The sequence below is a fragment of the Mustela nivalis genome, assembly GCF_964662115.1.
Source record: "Mustela nivalis genome assembly, chromosome: 6".
NCBI lineage: Eukaryota > Metazoa > Chordata > Mammalia > Carnivora > Mustelidae > Mustela > Mustela nivalis.
In genome coordinates, this window is record NC_139025.1 from 20633294 (window position 1) to 20645999 (window position 12706).

The 12706-nt window shown below is 37.9% G+C and overlaps 1 protein-coding gene across 8 annotated transcripts in view; it reads right to left on the reverse strand.

Moving 5' to 3' along the window:
• DIO2 (iodothyronine deiodinase 2) overlaps nt 1-12706 on the reverse strand; it is a 202594-nt gene that overhangs the window by 122372 nt on the left and 67516 nt on the right. Inside the window, exon 3 of one of the 8 annotated variants that reach the window (XM_082736341.1) lies at nt 9275-9562. The exons of the other annotated variants lie outside the window; for them this stretch is intronic. The gene's annotated coding sequence lies outside the window, so the exon portion shown is untranslated. The remainder of the gene's footprint in view (nt 1-9274; nt 9563-12706) is intronic. 8 annotated transcript variants of the gene reach the window in all.

Sequence of the window (12706 nt, forward strand, 5' to 3'; positions counted from 1 at the left end):
AATACTTTCCAAAATCACAACAAAACTTTACTTTCTCCCTCCTTTAAATTTGAGTGTTATGAAATGACACCCAAGTTCTGTGGCCTAGCTGCAAGGTCTTTCACGGTCTGGCTTCAACCTTCCCTTTGAGCTGGTCTTCCTTATATACCCCCATGCTTGGTCCACTGAATCATTTATGACCCAGCCATTCTGGACTAAGGCCCATGACTCAAGAACACCGAGTACTTTCCTACTGTTCATCTTGTTCTTTCCCCAGTGTTCACCATTTAAGTCCACCTATCCTTCCTTCCCAGCGAAAATGCAGCATCATCTATGATGAGATGTCATTCATTTATCCAGAAAACATTAATAAATATATACAAAATACTAGGTACTAGGGTCTATTCCAAGAAGGCTCCAGTTGGACATAATCTTTCCAAAATAATTCAACAGCAAGCTCTGCTTATATTACATCTGTTCTTATATTTTATGTATATTAAAGCACCGATCAACAGCTGATTCTCAAACCACTAAGTGCTCTCTTGCCAAAGACTTACAATGGCTATTCCCTCTCCTGGACTACTCTCCCAGGAATCTCTATGGCCACTTCCTTACTTCTTCAAGTCTTGTTACAAATGGGATCTTCTCCATGAGGCCTTTCTACACCATTCTTAAAATTTGTAGCTGCACTTCTCTCTTTTTTACCTTACTTTTCTCCATAATATTTACCATGTGTTGTAACGGAACTTTTGCACATCTGTGTGTTGTTAACTTCATAATCACAGGGACCTTTATCTATCTCATTCACTGCTATATGCTTAGTACCTAGAACAAAGCTCACTACGTAGTAGCTGTGATGGTTAATTTTATAAAAGTCTCAGCTTGGCTAAACCGTAGTAACCAGATATTTGGTCAAACACCAGTCCAGATGTCACCATGAAGACATTTTTAGATGAGATTAATATTTAATTCGGTAGATTTTTTGGGTAAAGTAGATGAGCCTTCATAATGTGGGTGGGCCTCATTCAATCAGCTAAAGGCCATAAGAGAAAATAAAAACCTGAGTTCCCCTTAAGAAAAAGGAATTCTGCCTTCAGACTGCATTCCAGCTGCAGTACCCACTCTTTTCTGGATTTCCAGCCTGCTCTCCTATTTCACTGATTTCAGACTGGCCAGAACTCACAATCTTGTGAGCCAATTCCTTAAAATTAATCTATCTATGTATATAGATATTTATATCCATCTGTGTCTCTATCATCTCTTTATCTATCATCTATCTATCTTTCTATCAAGAGAGAGAGATTCTACTGATTCCCTTTTTCTGGGGAACTCTACTACAGCAGGAACTCAGTAAATATTTTTAGAATGAATAGATGACTTATCATTAGTTATTTACAGCTTAGACTCTAAGCTCCTAAAAGTGGGTATAGCTTATATATGCTTCATTTGTTTTGTGCCTAGCACCACTTTTCATTCATTCATTCATTCATTCATTCATTCATTCATTCAACATATATTTGTTGATTACTGATCTAGTACTAGGCATGAAGCCCATGCCACATACATGCCTTTTACTTCTCTACTTCTGGTTTTATCGTCCCGCCAACCCTGTTCACTTATTTAATTCTACCTATCCTTCAAAATCCAGTTCAAATACAACATCTTCTTTGAATAGGAAGCCATTCATCTATTCAGCAAACATTAATTAAATGTCTACAATGTACCAAGTGCTGGGTTATGTTTGTTGAATAAACACATAAACTTCTAAAAAAAGAAAAGTGTTACATAAAGAGAAAGTAGGCATGATTTTAAAAAAAAAACTTATTAATGCTGAATTTGTTAGTATGAGAGTCTATACATTAAAAGTATTGCAAACAGCAAAAATACATATATCAATTGATTGGGATCACTTGAGTCATGTGAAATGTAGTCTCCAGTCAGCCAAAGGACCACAGCACTGGAGCATTTAGTACAAGAAAGTAGCACATTCATATGAAATCAGATGGTCAAGCAAATACAGGAGGTAAGAAGCAGACAAGCTCAAATGGTAGTACAGCAGGTTGGGTTAATAAAGAAGGAAATGGTAAAGCGTTTTCAAAGGAATATCAATTTTGCACCTTATCTAATTTTTTCCACCCATCAAAAGTGATCAGTCCAGGTTTAGCATCAGCACTAGCAAGCTAAAGCTTTCTGTATAAGGTAAAAAGCAGTCTTCTTGGCTCCCGTCTTGCACTGAAATGATATATGAGGATAACAGAGATTGACAGCTTGGAAAGGTCACTTGTCCAGTCAGCCCAGCACACCTCATCTTGCTTCCATGTCATAATAAACTTCACTTGCAGACCCTGTCTGAAAGCATATCCATATGCTTTGGATGCTCCGGGAATGGAAAGGTCATGTTGGACCTGAGTACCTCTCGGTCACGTGTGGGTGCTCCTGGTCTCCACTGACTTGCATATATTTGTATTTAAAGCCACAAGCAAGTAAGTTTCCATCTCTTATTCAGCCTGTCAGCCTGGGTCTGAATCATAAATTATATATATATATATTTTTTTTTTCATTTTACAGTCAGAAATATCTCCTCTTCAATGATAATAAAACCAGTGGACCAGATTCTGCCCTCCGTTACTTATGTACAAATCCTGCTGAGGTCAGCAAAACTTAAGGGCATGCAACTTTGGAGAGAATGTACTCCAACTTTTTTTTTCCTTGCTGGATTTTTTTTTCCTTGCTGGATTTTTATTACCTGACATCTTTCTGATTCCTCTGGATTGCACAATAAGGGAAGGGTGGCCCAGTTTGGGTAAAATAAAAAATGACCCAAACCACTGACCTAAATCCTGTCTTTGAAATTTAAAATTACATTTACTAGGAAGGAAAATAGTTTTTTGAGTGTGGGTGGTTTTCTTTTTCAAAACCCATTTTCAAATGTTGACCTCCTGAATGTTATCATACCAGTTTGGATTGGAAAACAGAAGGGTAGGTAAACATTTTTTTAAGCTTGGTGGGGGGAGGTCATCCTTTCTGAATTCATTATCTGCAAAGAAGCAGGAAATACCAAGAACTTTTTTTTTTTTTTCCAAAAGATTTCCTGGTCACATTGCCAGATTTGACTCCAAAAGTAAATTGTCCAGTTTTGTGAAATATTGAGACTTTTTGTCTTCCCTTCTTTCAAAGGTGAATTTAGGTAGTGAAGAAACAAGGGCAGGGAAGTTTTGCTTGGGGAAAGAGATAAGGGATGGAGGGATGAATTCTTCTGTGCACAAATCAAGGGGCCACATTCATAGTTTCAATATAGATGACAGCCCTCATGATTTGATGTAATGATACAAAGACTACCCTACCATAAACCTTGCAGTTTACCATAAACCTTCCCTTGAGATGCTTACTGATGTCAGCCTTTTACAGTAAGATGCCACCTTTAGAAGCTCTCTGTAAAATATTTGGCATCTAGGACTCCAGCTCCTGATAGCCATAGCCTCAGTTATTTACCAATTCTCTATCTGAGATTAGGGCCCTGACTTAATGGGACATGACACAGGCAAATTTGGATAAGAAAGAAGAAGGAGAGAGGTCATGATAGAGGAAGGAAAGATTTGAAGCAAAGCCCTCCTTACATCACATTTACACTATCCCAGTGTGTTGTCACTCTTTGTATTTATAACTAATCTCTGACCTAAACTGATCTCCTTAAAACTGGGGGCTCTGGCTCATTTATTTTGGTCAGTACCTGGCATTGGGCATAATGACATGGAAGCAGTTTAACACAATGCTTTGATTTTACAGTCCTGGGCTTGAGTTCAAATTTTACCAATTACAAGTTATATGACTTTGGATAAGATATAGCACTTCATTAAGCCTAATCTATAAAATGGGCATAGTAATTCCTTCCTCCAAATATTCTTTTCAGAACAAAGTAAGATATACTTTTTTTTTAATATACTTTTAAGTGCTTTCACAATGCTTGGCACAGAGCTTGCACTTAATAAAAATCATAATTATTACTCGACATTCAAAAAGTTTTTTGGATGAATGAATAACCCAATCGATGGATCAACCCCAAATTAAGAATTAACAGGGTAGCAGCGGGAGTATGTGGAAGCTTTGTCATAGGGAGACATTTAAAGGGTCGGGGTGGGGAGCGCCTAATGTAGGCATGAAACAATGAACTTCAATCTTTGTTTTCACCACATTTTTGAAAACTCATCACATTTGGTGGAACACTTGAATAGAATAAAAGTCCTAGAATAGCACTGAACTAGCAATAATTTAGAATACCAGTGTTTCACAATGTCAATACTATGCACTGGTAATCTTTCAGCCCTGGGTAGCTACTTAAGTAAACTATGTGCTTTTTAAAATTCTTGTAGAGCAAAGTCACCACATGTTCTAGGAAACATGTACTCTCTTTCCTGCTGATATGGTGTTTATTGGGCCTCTGACCTCCTCCCAGTCATGTTATGCCTCATGGTACATCATGAAAAGGAATATTATAGAGACCTTACTATGCACTCAGCACACTTTGAAGTACTTACATGAATCAATGTGTTCAATTCTCATAACTTCATGATGTTAAGTATTACCAATGTGGAAGTTACCAGAATCAACCGTATTTTACAGTTGAGAAAAATGAGGCCCATGGAATCAAATAACTTGGTAAAGGTCACAGAGGGAGCAAGAGCTCCATTGTATATTTGAAGCCAGACAGATAGACTCCAGAGTTTTTAGTCATATGCCCTACAAGACACACTAGTTCCAGCTGTCTAATATAGGCACTATCAGACCAGTGTTTGTAAATTACACTGCAGTTAAATAAATTTTGATCTTGGTGGAAATACACCTGTATACTGGGGGAAGCTCTTTATACATGATATGAGGTCTGCGGGCAGAGACACAGTGTCTTATTGGCAAATTCTTCTTAGATCACAAATATGTCAAAGGCCAACATGCCAAGCTGAGGAAGTGAGGCAAAAATTGACCATATTCTCAAGCATGTAATTCTCAAAGGAAATGTGGCTCATCATGAGATCATAGCAACAATCCCTGTTTCTACTGGAAAGCTACTGAAGGCCTCTTCAACGCAATTTCCAAATTTTCTGTCAATGGAGCAGACCTCTAGACAGCAGCTGGGCAATTATTAAGCACAGCCAGAGCTCCTTAAAGCCTCCTGCTCAACTTACAAATCATTATCAATTCTTCACTCGTGATAACCTTGCTTAAAAATAAACTTGAGCATGACAATCACCAAAAGAAAGGACAACAATTATTAAAGACAGTAACCAACATAGGAATACAGACTCTTCCATTCGGTTTGTGTTCTGGGCCCAGGTCTGTGCGCCCGTATACCAGTAGGTCTTGGCAATGATGTCATACACCAAGTTACTGCCCTCAGAAACTTCACTCACACTCCCAGATTTTTATATCTGTGTATGAGCTGGTTAATAGGGCTCCCCACTTTGATTTATTGCCCTTGGATTTATTGTATTTAGATACTAAGATTCAGCAATAGCATCCGTTGTTAATTTTCTGTACAAGAGCAGGATTCGGTAACTCTTGCCTAACTGAATATGTCAAAACCATTGCAATTGTATGCTGTATTGCATCCAAATAAAATGTTAGTTCTGTCCTAAACCAGGCAGATTGGATTGCATATTTATTAAAATTGAGAAAACAAGCCAAGGACTTTGGGGAGCTCAACTCTGTTACCCCTGGGATTTTTACCATTGCAAGTTACCTTTTTCCTCAGCTGGAACAGTCATGACCAGTAATGGAGAACTGATAAGCTCCTTTGAGAGTCTGAGTTGAAATGTTCTTAAATAGTCCTTAGAATCTTTTAATTTTGCATATCACCTTGTATCTCTAGAGCTGTCCCTGCTGACTTATTTCATCTTCTCTGTTGTCTCTATCTCAAAAGAGTGATAGTCCTTGAAAACAAGAAGAATTCCCACTTGGCAGATGGAGAAAATAAGCATCTGATTTGTTGTGCTCTACTCGCATAATCAATATTCCAGAAAATCAGGCAGCAGAGATAGAATCCATGGAATGATAGCCATGCTTAGAACTATAGTCATAGTTCAAAAGTTATCCTCACCCTTAGATCCCATTGAGGTTACCAAATACATTGAGAAGAGTATTTCCAATTAAGATAAACACTGTAGCACTCTTTTTTTTTTCTTTTTAAGATTTTATTTATTTATATGTCAGAGAGAGAGAGAGAGAGAGAGCACTAGCATGGAGTGGCAAGCAGACGTAGAGGAAGAAACAGGCTTCCTACTGAGCAAGGAGACCGATATGGGACTCAGTCCCAGGACTCTGGGATCATGACCCAAGCTGAAGGTATACACTGAACCGACTGAGCCACCCAGGGGTCCCAACATTGTAGAACTCTTCTTGTTTAATATTAAGCCTCAAATATCCTGTACCTGATGAGTGGTAACTAGTCCAAGAGCAGTCCATAGTCTGCTGCCCCTCTTCCAGCTGTAGGCCCATAACAGAAGCCAGCTAAGTAATTTGCATACAGTAAATAAAGCTAGGGTAGGATAATATTAAATCCAAGTTACCATTAACTTACCTCAGCAACTGTAATACATGCTCTTCCACCATTCTTGCCCACCTGAAACCTTTCTTTTCATATAGACTACGGTTACTTTTATAAATACTGTATCAAGTCCTACCCTGGACCTACCTAAAACTTTCAGTGGCTTCCCATTGCACAAAGATAAAGGTGTAAATTCCTTAGTATGGTGGACAAGGTGCTTTTTAAGTTGGCTGCTACCTCCATCTGCAACCTCATCTTAAAGCCTTCTCCTCATCTCCTTCATTATCTCATCAATACTTTAACTTCCCAAACTGTGCCAAACCCTTTCCCATCCCACGGCATGTACTTTTCCCTCTTTGTGTAGCATACCCCTCCCCACCTATTCCCTTCTCCCAGATGACTGCCCTCCCTCTGACTCTTCTCATGATGGCATCTTATTTTTCAGGTTTACATTTTATTGTCCCTCCTGAGACAGACCATTTTTTATTAACCTAGACAGGTCTTACCCACTCTTCCTTATCACAACACCCTGTTTGATTTTCATTCACCCCACAAATATATCTGTGTACCTAGTATATACCATTAACTGTTCTAAGTGCTGCAGATACAGCAGTGAATAAAGCACACTGAAAAATGCATTCATTCAGGAAGATAATATTTTAGTCAGAAAAGCATACAGTGAGCAAAATAAGTAAGTCAATGAGTATCAGAAACATTTAAATACTCCATTTTAGATACTGGAGCTGAGGAATGTTTTACTGAGAGGGTAACATGTGAGAAGAGCTGCTGCGGGGAGGGGCAAGTCTCCTTGTGACTACTCAAGGAGAAAGGGTTCCAGGCAGAAGGAATATCAAGTGCAAAGGCCCTGAGACAGGGAAGTGCCTGGAATGTTTGAGGAAGGCAAAGAGCTGCTCTGGCTGAGGTGGACTAGGGTAGAGGACAGTTGTAAGGATGACATTGGAGAAGTAATGGTAGGGACAGATAGAGCAGGACCTTGGACATCATAGTAGGTTCTTTGGCTTTTACTCTGACTGAACTGGAAGTTTTTGAGTGAAGGGTGGTATAATCTGCTTTGCATTATAATAAGATCATCCAAGTTGCTTCCTGGGGGAATAATCTGAAGGATTTATACAATGAATATTTGTGTCCCCCCAAAATTCGTATGTTGAAGCCCTAAAACCCAATATGTACTTGGAGATAGGGTCTATGAGGTGGTGATAAAAGTTGAATGAGGTCATAAGGGTGAGTCCTTAGTCTGATAAAGCTGGTACCCTTATAAAAAGAGGAAGAGACACCATAGCTTTCTCTCTCTGCATGCAGGCACCAAGGAAAACCATGTGAACACATAGCAAAAAAGGAGACCAGAAATGGACAAGGCTGGCACCCTGATTTTGGACTTCTAGCCTCTAATAGTATAAGCAAATAAATTATTATTTAAGCTACTCATTCTATAATATTTTATTATTATAGCTAGATCTGCATTAATTTTTTTAAATTTATTTTTACCAAAGGGAGCAAGAATGGAAGACTGTTTCCTTCCTAGCATGTAAGAGAATTTTTAATTTAAAAAATCTGCTAATGTGTATTTGTTTCAAATCTTCTCCACTCAACTGTCAACTTCAAGAGGTCCGGCTCTGATCTTTCTCATTTACCATTCTACCCCCATGTCCCAGTACTGCACCTGGAATAAATATTGGCTGAATGAGTGATTTGATGAACTTTGGACTCCTCCTAAGAGGGTCCTATGCATTTGAAGTATTCGCTTCTCAATTACAAATATTTTGTTTGTGTTTGTTTCTTTAAAGCCTTCTCTGACCTGATGCTGTGATGCTTTATTTGAATCAACTTTCCTCTTTTGCATATTTCCATTCCACAATTATTTATTAGGTACCTGCTATACACCACCAGGCCTGGGGCACAAAGATGAACCCTCATTGCTTGCTTCAAGCTGTTAACAGTTATTTATGTTTCTCTTATTCAGTATAATAGTATTTTAAAAGAGTTCAAAATGCAAAAAAAAAAAAAAAAAAAAAAAAAGGATACATTTTTACCAGAGCCAGTTGTTTAATTTCTGATTTTTTTTTTTTTTTTTTTTTTTTTTTTTTACTGGACTACTTAGCAGTTATCTGTTAGAACTCAGAGGGCACCTCTTCAAAATGTAACTTTTTTATATGAGGGACTACAGGTTTAAAATTTGGATCACTTTAAAAAAAAAAAAGAAAAACCTCTTTTTTGCTAGGGCTGCCATAACTACGTTATGAAGTTATATCAATATGTAACCAAGTTATGTCATGAACTGGGTAGCTTAAATAACAGAAATTTATTGTTCCATAGTTCTGGAACTGAGAGTTCAAAGTCAAGGTGTCAGCAAATCTGGTCCCCTTTGAGTTCTGTGAGAGAGAATCTGTTTCATGCCTCTCCCCTAGCTCCTAGAGGTTTGCTGGTAACCCTTGTCATTCCTTGGCTTATGGAATCATCACCCCAATCTCTGCCTTCATCTTCATGTGACATTCTTCCTGTGTATGCTTGCTTCCTAAGTTCCCCTCCTTATGTATAGGACAATCTGTCATGTTGGATTAGGAGCCTATCCCACTTCTATATGACCCCATTCTAACAATTACATTCAATGACACTTTCCAAATAAGGTCACATTCTGAGTGGAATGGGGGAGTCAGATTTTGAATGGGAGAACACAATTCAGCTAATACCAACTCTTAAGAAAAGAATAAATAAAAGCTCTTCCCAATGACTCCTTACCTTCCAGCCCTTTATTACTTGTCTTCGATCAGTTTCAACGTTGAAAAGTTGAAAAAAGTCTTTGATCAGGTTCAAAGTTGAAAAAAAAAGTGGAATTCTGCATTCTACAACTTTTACAAGAAAAGCACCAACAGGGGTGTCTGGATGGCTCATTCAGTTACGTGTCTGCCTTCAGCTCAGGTCATGATCTCAGGGTCCTGAGATCCAGCTCCACATTAGGCTCAGAGAAGAGCCTGCTTCTCCGTCTCCCTCTGCCTGCTGTTCTGCCTGCTTGTGTGCACTCTCTCTCTGTCAAATAAATAAATTAAATATTTAAAAAAGTAAAAAAAAGAAATAAAGAAAACACTTCAGCAGAAGTCATAAAGCCATATTCCAGTCTCACATATCTGGTAAGATCTGATTCAACAAACCTTATTAAGGATATCAGTGAGGTTCCTCATATATAAAAGGCAGGGTCAACTTTCATCACTATCAATGTCTCAATCAATCCCCAAAAGAAGGAAATAGATGTTGGTATTTGTGTTAAGCAAAATTCTAAAATGACCTCCTTAACCTGCACTTCCTGGCATTAGTCCTGTGACCGCTACCTCACATGGCAAAAAGGATTTTGTGCTTGTAATTAAGATTACCATTCAACATAATCATCAGGAGATTATTCCTGTGGACTTACCCTAGTCACATGAGCCCTCTAAAGGCAGAGTCTTCTCCAAATGGTAGTGGGAAAGAAAGTCAGATTCCAAGTATGAGACGGTTCTTAGAAGTGAAGTTCTCTATTGCAAAGATGGAATGGGCTGTGGGGACAAGGACCCAAGAGTGACCTCTAAGAGCTTGGAGAAGGTTGGCCAACAGCCAGTAAGAAAGTAGGAGCCATGGTCCTACAAGCACAGGGTACAAATTCTGCCAACGTGAATGAAGCAGATTTTTCTCTGGAGGCTGCAGACTAACCAAACTTTTGAGACTCTAAGCAGAGAACTCTATCAACTCCACCTGGACACTGACCTATAGAACTGTGAGCTATAAATGGGTGTTGTTCTAAGCCACTGACTTGTTTCAAGCCACTGACTTGGCAGTAATATCTTATAGCAACAGAAAGTCAATACATTGCCACATTATAGTGAGAAAAGGAAGAGAGGAACCAGGAGGGAAGAGAAGAGAGAATGGAGTGGAGAAAGAAACAAGGTAAAAACTGAGTAGGAAGGAACACCATCAAAGAAAAGATGCGACGGAAGACATAGAGGTAGAAAGAGATAAGATAGATGAAGTTTGCCTTAAATATTTCTACTTAGAGCTAAGATACACTTATAATTTATTTCTTTAACTGTTCCCCTGTTTGCATGAGTGGTGACAGTGGATCTGACACACACCAATTTGGACAATGAAACTGAAAACATGATCCATATTATCTAAGAAACAATAATCTAATAAAAACAATAGAAAGGAAACTGCTCTTTGAATATGAGGAAAAGAGAAGGGGACAGGAAGAAATAAGGAAAGAAGTTCAAGGAAGGAGAGAAAGGAGAGGAGGAAGAGAGAGGACGAAACTGCAAAACAAATTGTTTTTAGAAAAATATAAAATTCTGTACTGAAAATTGAACGAATATGTGTCAGAGACAAGCATGGTGGTATCAAACTTCTCTTGAAGTTCTCCAGAAGCAATACAGAAATTGCCATTTCCATTTTGCCTTTCATCCTTTTTGAGCTTCACTGAGTTGCCTGGCTGCTTAAACAGGCTTCAATGCCATCAAAGGAAGCAAAAGCTCCACAGCCATGACATTAAAAAAAAAAAAAAAAATGTCTTTACCTCATGTAGGTATTTCTGAATCCAATAATTATGAAAACACAAAATCACATCTGTTTGAAAGCAACGGGTAAGCCAATAGCAATGTTAGATATTTCCAATAAAATTCAATAATTGAAAATAAGTTTTATTAGGAAAACATCATTTCTGGACTTTTCCTCAGCAAGGCAGAGAAATTACTCTGACATGGTCAAATCCCAAGGAGAATTTTTTCCTGTGTCCTTAATGGTTCTATGGTTCCTTTATAGTAGGTGGGGACATTTCACTCCATGTTCAATGCCCAGTGACACAGACCAACCTTGGCGCACTGAAACAAAAACACAAAGACCAAAGCGGGTGTAGAATTTACTGTAAAGAGCATTACAGAGCCAAAGTGGCCAGGCAATTAAAACAACAAGCACCAAAAAATGAGCAAACTCTCTGCACAGACAGCTAGTTTCATGTAAGAATTATTTTTTTAATTGAGCTATTAAACACTAAAAAACAAGAGCAGAATACACAGGACAAAGTTCAGCTATATAAGCTGGCATCCAAATAAGGAATAAGAAAGCAGATATTCATCTAGCAACTTCTGTTCAGTCTTCTAAGGAAATACCAACACTTTTTTCTTTGTCTATGACTACCAATATTACTTGTAAAGTATTCTCAACAAGTTGGTTAAATAAGATCCTTTTTTCCAGCAAGAGCTGAAAGACCTGTAATGGAAGTATGCTTTCAAGAGCTCCTCTTGCTGTGCTCAGGAAATTCTACATGATTATTGCCATTATTTCCTACATGGATGATTGTTATATAATTGTCTATTCTCTGTCTTGTGGCCTTGGGAGGACGATTAATGTGATGGTTGATGACCAGCCAAACCCCAAGACTGTCAAGTGACCCAAAGAGTTGTTTATGCCAATCTCAGGAAGGAAAAGTACTACATAATTACAAAATAACATATTTAGACCAGGGGTCAGCAACCTCCTTCTGTAAAGGCCCATAGAGCAAATATTTTAGAACTTGTGGACCATGTGATCTTTGTCACAACTACTAGACTCTGGCTGTTAGTGTGAAAGCAACGATAGAAGATATATAAGTGAATGAGTATGGCTATGTTCCAATAAAACTTTATTTATAGACAAAAAATTGTATTTCTTACAATTTTCTTATGTCATAAAATATTATTCTTATTTAGACCTCCTTCAATCACTTAAAAATGTAAAAACTATTCTTAGTATACATCCAACCAAAAGCAGGTGGTAGACTGGACCTGCCAAGAGGCCATAGTTGCCCACTCCATATTTATACTATTTTATATGTTTCCTGAAACCATCCCATGATTACTTTTAGATCAAACACATGATAAAAAAAATAATAAAAATTGGTTCCAATTATATATAATGGGTACCAGATGCACACTACTGAATTTTGTGGAATATTAATCGATGTTCATCTTTTCTAATACATTATAATTCTATTTACTTGGTGCTTTTAGATCTTCTAGTCCAAGAAAAAAAAAATGCAGAAAATCTGAAAGTCCCAACTAATTTGATTGTCTATCAAGTGCAATTTTATTTTTTGACACTGAAATTCTGTATGTCATAAAACCCTGAGATTTGTTTGCCAGCAGACAAAAATTATCTCAGAATTATTTG